Consider the following 13,608-nt stretch of genomic DNA (forward strand, 5'->3'; position numbering starts at 1 on the left):
TCCCAGGCAATTGGCTGTCTGGGTTGGGGCTCTCTCAATCTCTCCTGCTGAAGTAGTTCCACTCTGTATAAATAATTAAATATTTAGTGGCCATTTGCGTGACACCTAAATATTGGAGTTACGTCCCTAAGTCCTCTTGTAAATCTAGCAGCAAAAAAAAGAAATAAAAAAGTTTCATTTTGGAACTGTTTTATTTGGGATTTTCTCCTCCAAATCAAACAAATAATTTACCCAAATCATCACAAATTTGCTAAATGTTTTGGTCAATTTCAAATAGCATTTTTTAGTGAAAAAGAAGTTTTAGATGAGAAATTTCTTTCAGCTCTAATAAACCTTATGACTTGGGGGAACCTTTGGGTTTGGGTTTCAACTTTTGACTTCATCCTACCTGTATAAATTACTATTATTTTTCCAATGGAGATATAACATTATCAAAAACAATTGCATGATAGTTAACTCAATAAATAACCCATGCTATCCCTCTTCATTGTACGTAATTACAAATATCAGTGATGGGTGCTGAACCTCCAAAGTGTTAACACCTTTTTTTGTTTGTTTCTTTTAAGATTAACTATAATTTTCCAAATAGCACACTCACAAATAAGAAAGTTCAGATTTGGGTTGGTCCAAACTGGTTCATCCATCCCTTTAAAAAAATGAAACAAAACCAGATTAAAGTTGTGACCTGGGTCCCAGGGGAGCCACACTGAGGTTACTCAATTAAGGCAAACTGCAAAGAATGGGGCAGACAATCCTCAAAGCTGGTGGTCATTCAGTACTTAGATCCACCAATTTAGGCTCAAAACAGCTTCTACAAGACCTTACTGGTTACCCAGAAGACAATAACACAGTTCCCTTATAGCAACCCAGCCTTAGGCCTCCACCCAGATACCCAAATCAAATATGATGAGGATTACTGAAAATCTTATTCACCGTAGAAGTTCTAACAATCCCAAAGGATTGGACATATTACCTCCCAGGTTAATGAATATTTCAGATCTTACTCAAATACACGCTTACAGCCAATTCTTATTAACTAAACTAAAATGTAATAGAAAAGAGAGAGAGCATTGGTTGAAAGATCAGTATACATACAGACATGAGTACAGTTTTGAGATCAGATTCATAGTAGAGATGGTGAGCTTTGTAGTTCAAAGAGTTATTTCAGAATTAGTCCATAGGTTATAGTCCATTGTTCATATTCAGGGTGATCCAGATGGGACTGGAGATCTCAATCTTACAACTCAATCTTCCCGTGCATAAAGCGTCAAGCCGGGAGTACGTCTGCAGCTTGTCACAGCATTACAGAGTGAAAGGGAGGCCAGGCTGGTGGGTCAGGTGGGTTCAGTGGTACCCCAAAGAAGGGGTGGGGAAACCCATCACAAATATACAAAAGGTTCTGTGTACAATGCAATATAGTGATAATTCCTTGAAGCTTTTCCAAGCCTTATTTGAAAGATTTTGTTTTTTGTTCTTTTGAGATGATAGAAGATAAGTCTGAAGAAACTAATCTTGAGGCTAGAGTAGGCTTTTTACTACTCTGTGTAGAGAGAATAAGGAGAATATTGTCTGAATTCTCTAGTTTATTGAGCAAAGTTTATGTATTTGTGGTTTAGGAGCAAAATATGTAGACAAACAAAAAGTGAAAATCTACTGGTTCTATGTAACATGATATTTTACTTGCTACCAAAAGAATACCCCTTGAAGAGGAGTTGGAGTTTTGAGAGAACTTTCTCTCTTGTGCCAAATAAATCCTTGTTTTAAACAAGCAGAGACTGAGTGGTTAAAATTCTTGCTGGTGTTGGGACTATAGACTCTTGGTTGAAAAAACATTAAGCAAAATTATTTGGACCTTTACTGTACTGATAACAGTACCTTTATTGGTTGTATATCACTATCCTGGAATAACAGAAATCACATATTTAAACAATATTTCTTCACTGTCTATCCCTGTCATGGGGTAGTCCCCTGTGAGTCCTTTCGGACTTTAATTACAGAACATATCACTTCAGGCCTCCTCCAGTGTTTTGTTGTGTGGTTCAAGCAGGCCACTGTGTGTAATTCTATTGACATATATTTACCGTCCCCCATTCAGCTCCCGTACTTGCTTCTGGGAAAGGAACAGAACTAGAAACAGGCAGTCAGTCCTGCATACCTCTGCCTTCCTTCAGGCTGACCACTCTCCCCCCCAGCACATTTTCCCTCTAAATTTATATGCTCCTAGATGCTGGGGTTGCTCCCCCCTCAAATTAGCCCCTCAACTGTAGCTCTACTCAGTTAATTGACCTTCCAATTAGGTCCAAATTAGCCCTATATTGGTGAGGATTTGAGTGACAGGGTGCTGAGCCAGCTCCTGATTTAGAACACCCTGTTACAGCCCTTACAGTTATTTTTCTATGTAAATGCCATGGTCAGGGCAAGGTACTGGTCTAGATCATATGTTTGATTGAATAGCAATTCACATGTTCTTATGGAGATGGAAAAAAATACGACAGGACTCTTTTAGATGGAAAGTTCAGGAGAAGTTCAGACTTGATTAAGTGTTGCTACTATTGTTTATACATTTCCTCCTCCCATCCCACAAGAGTGCTAGGTGCCTATCAGGAAACTCAAAGGTGGGTCCCTATCTTGACGAGTCTTCTAAGGTCCCAGTCCTGCAATCAGATCCATGTGCAAAGAACCCCGCTGAAGCCAGTGGGGCTTGGTGTCATTGCAAGGATCCACCTGTGCAGATCTGACTGCAGGATTGGGGCCTAAGTGAAGAATTGGACAAACTAGAGAAGATACAACTAATATCAGTTCAAAAATGTGGTTCCTTCCCCCCATCCCCCATGCCTGGTGACAATTTTGACTTTTAATTGAAAAACAAAAACATTTCAGTTGCAAACCAAAACCTTTTGATTCAGAAAATTTAGATCTAAATGAGCTGTTTCGATATTTCTCAATTGAAACATTTCATTTTGATTTGTGTAACCAAATTGAAATATTTTCGTTTTGGCTTGGTTTGACATTAAAATTCGCCTGCCTGAGCCGCCAGCTGTGCCTGATGGGAATTCAGGTGTCTCATGCCCCCATTTTCCTCTATGTGTAGGTCTCCTGGGCTAGACTACATCTGTCATGATTATGCACCTGGTTCACACCTCTTGCTGAGCTACCCCAGTGCTTCATGTGAGGCCCATGTGTGAGGTGCATGACAGGAGATGTAGTTTTGCAAGGAGGCCCAGCTCAAAGAGGAGAATGGGAGCAAGAGGCTCCTGAACTGCAACTCCCATCTTGAACTGCAACTCATGAGACACCACAGATTTCTCAATTGAAATGTTCAAATTTCGAGTGTTCCCCCCCAACGAAAAGTCTAAATTTTCAGTAGAAAGCTGATGCTTTTTGAGAAAAAATGTATATAGTTGAAACCCCAATTTTCTATCCATAATTGTTTCAGTGGAAAACTTTTCACCAACCCTAAATAGAACATGCCTCTTAAAGGGGAGAAGTGAGGAAGGACATGGCTCATAGATAAATGAGAATACTGTTATGCAGTTTAGCTCTGGTTCTATGTGCTTTAAATAACACTTTTGAAATGTGAAATGCATGTGTCGTTCCTGACCTCCTTAAATTTCATGTCACTGTTGAAGCTTTCCCAAGGCATTTGAGCTTCTGAATGACGTATTTCATCCCACTATAACTATATTATGCAAAATTATGTTTCATCTCATTTTAGACAGTAATTCCTTGGATTTACTGTGCAGGCTATTCTAGTATATCTGTATGGCTGTATTCAAAGATATACTGCAGGATAGACACTGGACACCCAGAGAAAATTGTATCCTACAAGATTTGGCAAGGAGTAGATCTAACATTTTCAGACACTATGTTCTCTCCTCCTACTTACACAACTGTGGTATAAATCAAATATAGCTGACAACTTTAGCTGGTATCTAGTACTGAATGATGTATTTGCAATGACAAATTTATTAATTGTATTTAGCCCTATCTTCCATTTTTTATTGTGGGTGGATAGATTATAATTTCCCCAAATTTGTCAGTTATTTGAATTTATTCAACAAACAGCTTGTACAAGCATATCTCAGCTTATGGATTGCATATTAACAGCTAGGTGAGAGCTTTGCTTTGAGAATTAGATATTTGAAATGTAAAATTCAAACTGGTTTGCTTGGACACAAGTCACTTGGTATATTTCTGTTTCCATGGTATACAACTCTTTTTGTATAATAGCTATATTTATAATTGTATAGTACCCACAAATATTTTACCACAGTATTTGATTATACTTTGATATTGTAACATGAGGTTATCCAAACAAATAATGTAAGAAACACAGTTTCCTTAAACCCAACAATTATCTGATGCAGCCAAAGCCCACAACTAAAATGCTTGTCTCCCTGGCATCCTTATGCCCAAGAACACTTTAACTTTCCATTCCCACAGCCTCTCCCTAACTTTCCCCTCCTGCAAGGCAGCTTGTGGGAGAAGGAAAACTCCATCACAATATTCTGTGTAGGAAACACCAGAGTGCTACAGTGTTGCCAGTTGTGGTGATTGCATCATGAGTCTTTTGATACCTGGTGCTTTTCCTAAAGTCCTAGCCCCTGGAGTCATGTGCTCTAAGAAAAAAACTCAAACATTTATTATTTTCTAAAATCTCATTTTTTTAAGATAACCTCATGATATTTTGGGAACAATACAAATACCACTATGGTAAATTTTGTTTTTTCAGTTGTACCTAGTATAATAACTTCACTGGCTACAACTATACTTTAGGAAGAATATTTTTTCAATGCACTTTCACTTTCCATAGCATATAATTATGCCTCTGTGTCTTCAGAGAGCTGCATGAAAAACACAATTCCTGCTGTTTGGGAAATTCTGAGATTTTGAAATTTAAAGTAAAAATCTCAGATTTTTTTGTGAAATTAAATATTTTGACTTGATTAAAAGATTTTGTTTGACTTGTTATATAATGTTAGAATTTATAACATTAAAATCACAATGAAGTTTCAATGTTAATGAAATATTTCAGCCTTGTTGAAAGGAAACATATTGATCATTTCCCTCTGAAAATTTCTACCAAACTAATACATTACCATGAAAGGTCTTTATTTAGTTAAATCAGCATCTCCTGATTGAAAATTTTCCAGTGGAATCGTTTTCCATTAACTCTATCCTCAGACTCTTCCTCCACCATGCCTTTTCTTAGCAAGTGTACCAAGCTAGGCATATCCTAACCCAGGTTGTCTTGTTTACTATTTGGTTTTACTCTTATTTTTTTCTCTCTCTTTAGGTTCTCTTTTCCTTTTGATGGGTCTCATGTTAGCAATAGTTTAAGACTCCTTTCCCTCAAGAAGCTATTGACAGGCCACAACAGCCTCTTCTCTTCTTCTTGTTGCTACTGTTGAAACCAGTTATAGCACACATGCAATCCATTCTATGGACAGAGTTTTTGTGACAAGCAAATGAATGGGTGCAAACTTTCACCCATTCTCATCACAATCTCTAGATAGTAATCGCTTCTCTCTCTCAAGTGCTGACCCAAGGTGTTCACATTTTATTGTTTGACTTGAAAGGCATGCACTCGATTGATTATTTGTCATCAGAAAAACATTAATCTTTCTAAGCAAAGTGAGTTTAGTGGGTGTACATATATATTTATCTATTTCCCTAACCTAATAGTATGCTCTATGCTTCCCATGAGACATTCTGTTCAAAATTTATCTCTGGATAGATTTTCTTTCTAAACTCAGAAATGACATAACTACACGTATTTGGTTGGGATGAAATGGTGTGTTCAGTGATTAGCAATATTAGTATAAGTATGCATTAATGAATAATAAATTGCAGATTGGAAAGCTTGCTGAGTCCAATGGATGGGACATTGGAATTGGAGTCAGGTCACCTGGGTTCTAGTCTTAATTCTGTCACTGACTGACAGTGGGGAAGTAGACATGTACTTAAGTCTAACTTTTCAAATGTGATTACCAATTTTGGGTGCATGGTTTTTTCAATATCCAACCTGAGATGTAAACATCAAGTTGGGCACCCAAAATTAGTAGACATTTTTGAAAATGCTGGTCTTAACTTCTCAGTTTTCCCTCTTATGCAAAATGTAGCTAATCGTCCCTATGCTCCTTTGCAAATAGTTTGTTATCCTGAGACTAAAAAGTGCTATATCAGAGGTCAGTATTGTAGTATGGCTATTGTTTATTATTCTGTATTATTCACCAGGTTCTCAGTGCTTCACAACAGTAATTAATTAAGCTTACAACAGCTATGCAAGGTAAGTAAACCTCAATAAATGTTTTGGGTTTAAAACTTACCTATCAGCAGGAAATGAACAACTATCCTTAGTTTACTTAAACCATTTCTACCAATGAGAAATTAAATCTATCAGTGACACAGTTAACCTTAGGTACTATCCCAATTCCACTACAGTGTTCGTGCACTCTCATCTTTCAACATAATGATCAGACTGATTCCTAGATGTATCCTGCAGTGGCATTTAATTTAGCAGACTGGGCTCTGAGAAGCTCAAAATAGATTAGTGTGAAGAACAAAAAAATTGTCGACTGCACTGAGGGCTTTTCTGTTCTCTACCAGGTAATAAAGGAACATTGCCTTCCATGAAATTCTAAATGAACTGCAGAGTTTGTTTCCACTGCTCAGGGTGGGAGAGGACAGATGAATTTCCCTTTTGATCTGACAAAGAAAGCCCTTGCCCCTATCCTGAACAGGTACTAGTACTTTAGTACTCTGAATATGCACAGTCCCAACAACAAACAGAGTTTTCAGCATATTTATATGAAGACATGAGACTCTTTCCCTGAATCTGTTCAGCACATTATATCTATGCACCTGAGAGATCAATCTCATGCTACTCCCCGCCTTGAAGTAAGCAGCAAAGCTGAGGGCCATTTGCATGTAGATTGGCTGAGGTGTGAAAAATATTCCTGCATACGTATTTGTGACTTTACTTTATCAGGTTTTTACTATCCAATAACTATTTAAAATGAAATCCAGAAATTATGCAATCTTATTGGAAAGGATTGTAGATTCTCAAAGAGCAATTTATTATACAGTTTAGCCTCTTTCCTTTTGCAGAAGAACTGCAAGCAGATTATGATTTCCTCAAATATGTTGTTCAATAGTATTTAGCTAATTATTTTGCTTTCTTCTGAAACTCATATGTTCATTGAAAAGATTTTGCTGCAAGTACACATTAAGCCCAGTATAATGAAGGGAGCATTCAATGCTTTCATAAAGTTTGGTTCACAAAATCAGATTTAACCTGTATTGATATTTGAACGGTGTATGTTTATTTGTTTTCTGATTGTTCAGATAAGCTTGTTCCCTTGGATGAGTGGAGAAGTAATGCTGGCTTAGCCCTGGTCTACACTACAAACTGAGGTTGGTATAACTATGTAACTCAGTAATTATGCTGACTGAACTTGCGGTGTAGACCGCGCTATGTCAATTCGAGGGCTTCTCCTGTTGACAGAGCTACCACCTCCAGGAGAGGTGGGGTACCTACAATGATGGGAGAAGCTCCCCCGTTGTTGTGGGTACCGTCTTTACTTTGTGATACAGCAGTGCAGCTGTACTGCTGCAGTGCTATAAGTAAGGGCTGTAAGACAAGCCCTTAGTTACTCACATTATTTTACTTTTCTGTGAGAATTCAAGCCAGTAAAACTTGATTGCACAAATGATAATAGAATGTGAACACAAACAAGGGTAGGAGCTTGGCCATAGTAAGTTCATTATTACTTAAATTGTAAGCTCGTTTGGGGCAGAGATGGTCTTACGTTCTGTGTCTGTACAATGCCCGGAACAGTGAGATCTTGGTTCACAACTGAGACTCCTAAATGCTATTGTATGCAAATAACAATTCGAAAAAAGTAAGTAAATATTTGCGCTTTTTTGCAAATAGGCCTACTTTCCACATACTTGTATGTTTGTCCATTACAGTGATTTTTTTTAAAAGAATGCCTCTGTTTTTAAACTTTAAAATTGCAACCAGAAAGCTGCTTCTAACAGAATCGTAGAATATCAAGGTTGGAAGGGACCTCAGGAGGTCATCTAGTCCAACCCCCTACTCAAAGCAGGACCAATCCCCAATTTTTGCCCCAGATCTCAAATGGCCCCCTCAAGGATTGAACTCTCAACCCTGGGTTTAGCAGGCCAATGCTCAAACCACTGAGCTATCCCTCCCCCCAAGGTAACACAAATTACCATAATCATCTAAGGTGGCTCTGCAGCTATAAATTCATGTGATCTGCTGTTGTAAACAAAATCACAGTCAGCCACAATAAGGTTAATAACCAAAGAGAAAAATAAGTTCATATAAGCACCACTCCTTTTTCTCTCCCTGCAAGAATACACAGTCTCAGTCTCAAGTATAGTTGTAAATACATTTGTTCTGTGACACATTATCTGTTTATCTAAATTGTGCATCTGTTAATTTATTATATCAACATGCACTAAAATCAAAAACACAACAAAGATTCTGCACAAAAAAGGATGAATTTTGTGATATCTTGGAAAAATGCCAAATTATAGTGTGGCACAGTCCACAGGGTCTTGAGTGAGATGGCTGGGACAGTTCACACATCTCAGAGTAATTCTTTCTGGCTCTTACGGAAAAGACTTACGGAATTAAATAGAAGATGGTGACCTGCCTTCCTGCCTATATGTTTTATGACCAACCTAGATAATTTACTGGGGTTGTTATCCTATTATATAATTCTATAGGATGTTTTTGAATAACGTTAGAATAATATACTTCTATAAGTTCTATGGGCTTTTCTGAGTGTTATTTCTGTAGAGCTCTATTAGTTTTGCTCCTGTTAAATTCTATAGTACTTCTTTTGTAAGGGCATTCTTGTTAATGGGTCTAAGTAGTGCACTGACCTTTATTTCATGTGTAGGAGATAATTTGAGAATCTTGAGATGTTAGCACCTATGCTATAAAGAGTACATTTTGTGTTCTTTCTGGTTTTTGAGTTGCTCTTTACTATTCGTCATGTGCCTTTTGACTATAAGCTTTTTTGAGGCAGGTAAATTCAGGCACATTTTTATGTTGTACTTTTATTATTTGCTTTGTCCTGAGATAATGTATCACATTGATAGCATGCCTTTTGATCTGTCAGCACTGTAGGAGGCATTGATGTCGTTTCTTAAAATGTTACTTTCCTTGTTACGGGCTACATAAATGGTGACACCCACTGATTTGGAGAGATGGTATAAACTACAGTCAACCTTCTCAATACCGCTCTGTGGTCTTGGCTTCAAGCATTTGTAAACTGCAGATATTTCCATACCATAACAAAGGGCTGTAAGACCTGTAGTCCTTTTGATCGGCGCAATGACCTTCGCCCATATAGGAATTTTCTACTGACATGAATCTCTCAAATTTAATTTAAAGGATGGTGAAATCACCCTTTCTTAGTTAGTTGACCTTATCAGAGCTTTTAATTTAATGAAAACCTGGATTAATTTTAATATGTACAGTCTCATCACCACACATGATGTAAATCAGTTACATATGTTGCATGCTGCACATTGTACTGTTTAACCTCAGTGACTGTAGGTTTAGGAAGAGAAAAGAATGTGATCAATTAAGTGTGGATCAGTTTAGACTTCAGGTTTTCAGTTTCCCAATGTCAGGTGCTGAATTCAGATTTCCAAGCAATGTTTTCCATAGTCACAGTGACATGAGTCATGATATATACAGCACCAATTGATAAATTAAATGACGTCAGTCTAAGAAAAGCAGTCTGTGGTTTTAAAAAAATGTAGTACCAGTTTCAATCCTTTTTTTTTCTTTTAGAGAAAAAGGGCCACAATCTGATTTCATTTAGGGCTTGATCCCAAATCCACTAAAGTCAATGGGAGTCTTTTAGTTGACTTCAATGGAGTCTGGATCAGACCATTACATTTTTGGTGTCAGAATTTGACCCAAATGCATTCTGAAAAGTTTTAACTGCTCCCATGCTGTGCCATAGGCACGAAATCCTGGCCCTATGGAAGTGTGTGGCAAAACTCCCATTGACTTCAGTATGGCCAGGATTTTACCACAAATTCCTATTACACTTTTACCTCTTTCTAGAAAACTACTAACAGATCAATGCATAATATGATTTTAGGGAATAGTAAATTAGAAAATATTTTGTTTGCTTTCCTTGTCATTTAATTCTTGACAACCAATTTCTAGAACCCAATAACACATCTATGCCCCTTTGGCCCTAAAAGCATCTCAGTGCAGAAGGCTCACTGGTATCTGGTAGTGAGTTTCAGCTGGCCTGACCAGTTCAGTGTATCCCAGTTGATTAATGTCATAAACTGTACTTGATGTGTCATGTAAGATATCATTAGAAAACTAATAATACACTGATCATTAATATTCTTGCATGGTTTACATAGGGTAAATATCCAGGGACCATACATACACGAAGGAAATGTGGAACTAAAATGTATTTACCAGAAAAGCCTGGGGAGTGGGTGAATAGGTATCTCCCAGACAAAGGGTAGGCTGACGCTTCTAGCCAGGTGTCAGAGTCAATTAACAATTACATATCAAGTGGCCATTCATTTGCATTTTAGCAAACACCAGTGGAGAAAGAAACCAGCATGGAATTTCCTTCACCAGCAGACTCCATGTCTCCTTCCTCACAGCTTGAATGAACTTTTACTTTGTGGTGGTATCCTTCTAAAGAATCTATTTCAAAGGTTCGCTGGATTATAAAAGAATCTGGGGTTCTTTCCCCCCTCTATTTTTTTCACCTAAAAAGACAAAGGAACTGAGCACTTTGGACTTTTTGAGAGATCCTGACCAGAAGGGTGTTCAGCCATTTTGCTGGAAGGTAGAGTGATAAGAATCTTATCTTGAACGAAGACTGTAGTGTTTTTAGTCTTAGCCTCTATAAAGTATTTTTCAGTTTTAGGTGTTTGTAACCATTTGTAACTCTATCCTTCAAACTCACTGAAATCTTATCTCCTATGCCAGTAAGGGCTATGCCAGCCCTTACTTTGCCCTGCAGGTTAACAATGGCCAGTCCCCGAGCCCCTTTGAAGTGTTCCCTCACTACCGCCCTTACAGGAGCCTTGGATGAGATCCAGAGGACCTCTGACCTTTCTCCCAGACAGCAGATCAAATGTGGCGAACCCTGTGACTCTTGGTGTTCCTGCCTATTAGCGAATAACACGGTGACATTACATTGCAGTCACTTGCCCTCTTAGTTGCATACATTCTCAACATAGTTTTTACACTCCCATTTAACCTTTCAACTAAACCGTTCGTCTCTGGGTGATATGGGGAAGATCTCAGCTGCTTTACCTCACACATCTTCCATAACTCACTCAAGAGCCGGGACATGAAATTGGACTCATGATCTGATAAAATTTCCTTTGGAAAACCTATTTGGCTGAATATAGTGAACAGAGCCATAACCACTGTGTCAGTTTCCTCCATGTTAAATAGAGCAATTGCCTCTGGACAGTTTCCAGTGGCACAGTCCACTTTCCAATACATATATTTCTTTCCTCTCTGGATTGGCTGGGAAATTGCCCCAACAATATCCATAGCCACCCTAAGAATACTTACTTGAAAATTGGTAAGGGGTGCATGAGAGCCTTGTGGTGCCCTACAGGCTTCTTCCACTTCTGACATAAGTCACAAAACCCGCAGTAGTCCATTACCTCATTCTGAATATTGGGCCAATAAATTCTTCTTTAACCTCTCATATGTCCTCCCTGATCCAAAGAGACGTGCAAAAGGATATCTGTGGTAATCACTTAATGATTACCTGTTCTGTTCATTCCCTCTGAAGCACCTGGCATTGGCTACTGTTGGAAGACAGGATACTGGGCTAAACGGACCTTTGGTCTGACCCAGGGTGGCCGTTTTTATGTAACAACCTTAATTTCCCACAATGCTTAGCAGGCACAATCAGTTGTTTGTAAGATTCCTCAGGACTTCTGTTTCGCCCCAGAGGGGTTTCTATGTACAATCTTCCCTTTTCTATACGGAATCTTCCCCTGTTTTCTGTATCTGGCACTTCATTGAGTATGACTGTTCTTATACTTTCTAGGGGAGAATTGGCTTCCTATTCAACAGTAACATTTGTTTGGGTTTTGCTTGCAAGGAAATTTTCCCCTACCTTTGTCCTGAGGATGCTAAATTCTTCTTGTCTGAATAGGGGCTAATGGCATCTCCTCCTTCCTCAGTTGCCTTTCGTTCTGCAGTGTTCACTTCTGGAAACTAAGAGACATACCTTTCCACTATGGGTCACAATATTAACATCTTTACATGAAGATGTGATATTACCAATTTTTTATCAGTTGGAATGCTAGCCAGTATACTGATATTTGAAATATCTTTTAAACCTTCCCACTCCAACTCTATTTGGGCTAAAGGCAAGGTGGGTTCAAATTTTCCTAGAGTAAGGAGTTTTAGCTTTTCTCCTGGGAGCTATCAACTTCCATAATCACGTTTTTCCTGACCAGAGAAATCTGGGCACCAGTGTCTCTCCATCCTTGGCATCTTTGATAATCTATCAACCACCAATAAGTCAGGCCTTACAGTATTCACTAGGGTCTCTTCAGGTACCTCGTGGGGGGTGTGTGTGTGTGTCGTGTGTTTAAGGTAACCACAGAGTTAACCTGGCCTGAACGGGGTTAATATTTGGATTTCCCTTGCTTGGGACAATCTCTTGTTATGTGCTCAGTGGAGCCACAAAAGTATCCCTTTCTTGAACCATCCTCCTGTGATGGAGGCCTGTAATTATGATTACCAGAAGGAACTGAAATGTTCCTCTGCAAAGAGGTCAAATAATGGGCCATAATTCCCCACCCCTTTCTCCTCTTTTTCATTAAATCACACTGTGGTGGGGTGGTCCACTCACTGCTAAGGTGGTGCCTCCTCCTGATCACTCAGGGGAATAGTTTGTGAGATCAATGCTGTTTCCAGTGTTTGTACACCATTCTCTACACCTCTCTCTGGGTCTACAGCCCCTCTTGCTCCACAAGCTGCTGCTGCCTCTTTGTGACTTAGCCCTCCGGCCAGGTCACTGCATGCGTTTTCCCCTTCCAGGATACCAAAGGGTTTCTCCAGCAATCCTGGGCAGTCTTCCCATTCACTGCCTCATAGTGCCATTTCCTCGGTGGCTGGCAGGGGAACCCAGGCTTATGCTCTACTCAGGTTCCAGCTTAGGGACCCTCTACCCATCAGTCAAGTTCTGTTCCTTGCTAAACCTTACTGCCTTTCCCTGTCCTACCTTCCTGGTTCCCCCTCTCTCTGGATTTTCCAGCCCAAACACACCTCCCTCTCCCAGGGAGTGACTGCAGACTTTCCCAGCAGTCCCTTCTGTTGCCAGCTTCCTGGTTTATATAGGCCCCATCTGTTCCTGCACAGGTGAAATTCTTCTAATTAAGGCTTCTCTTGCTGTCTTAATTTTCTCCATGTTGCCGCCTAATAGGCTAACTGGCTCCTGTGGCCTGCCTTAACCCTTTCAGGGCAAGTGTGGGGAAGACAGCCCATCACACATACATTTTATACACATTATCTGTGACTCATCTTATCATGCTTTGTCAGATTTCTGAACC

The sequence above is a fragment of the Lepidochelys kempii genome, chromosome 3 (assembly GCF_965140265.1).
Source record: "Lepidochelys kempii isolate rLepKem1 chromosome 3, rLepKem1.hap2, whole genome shotgun sequence".
Classification (NCBI taxonomy): domain Eukaryota; kingdom Metazoa; phylum Chordata; order Testudines; family Cheloniidae; genus Lepidochelys; species Lepidochelys kempii.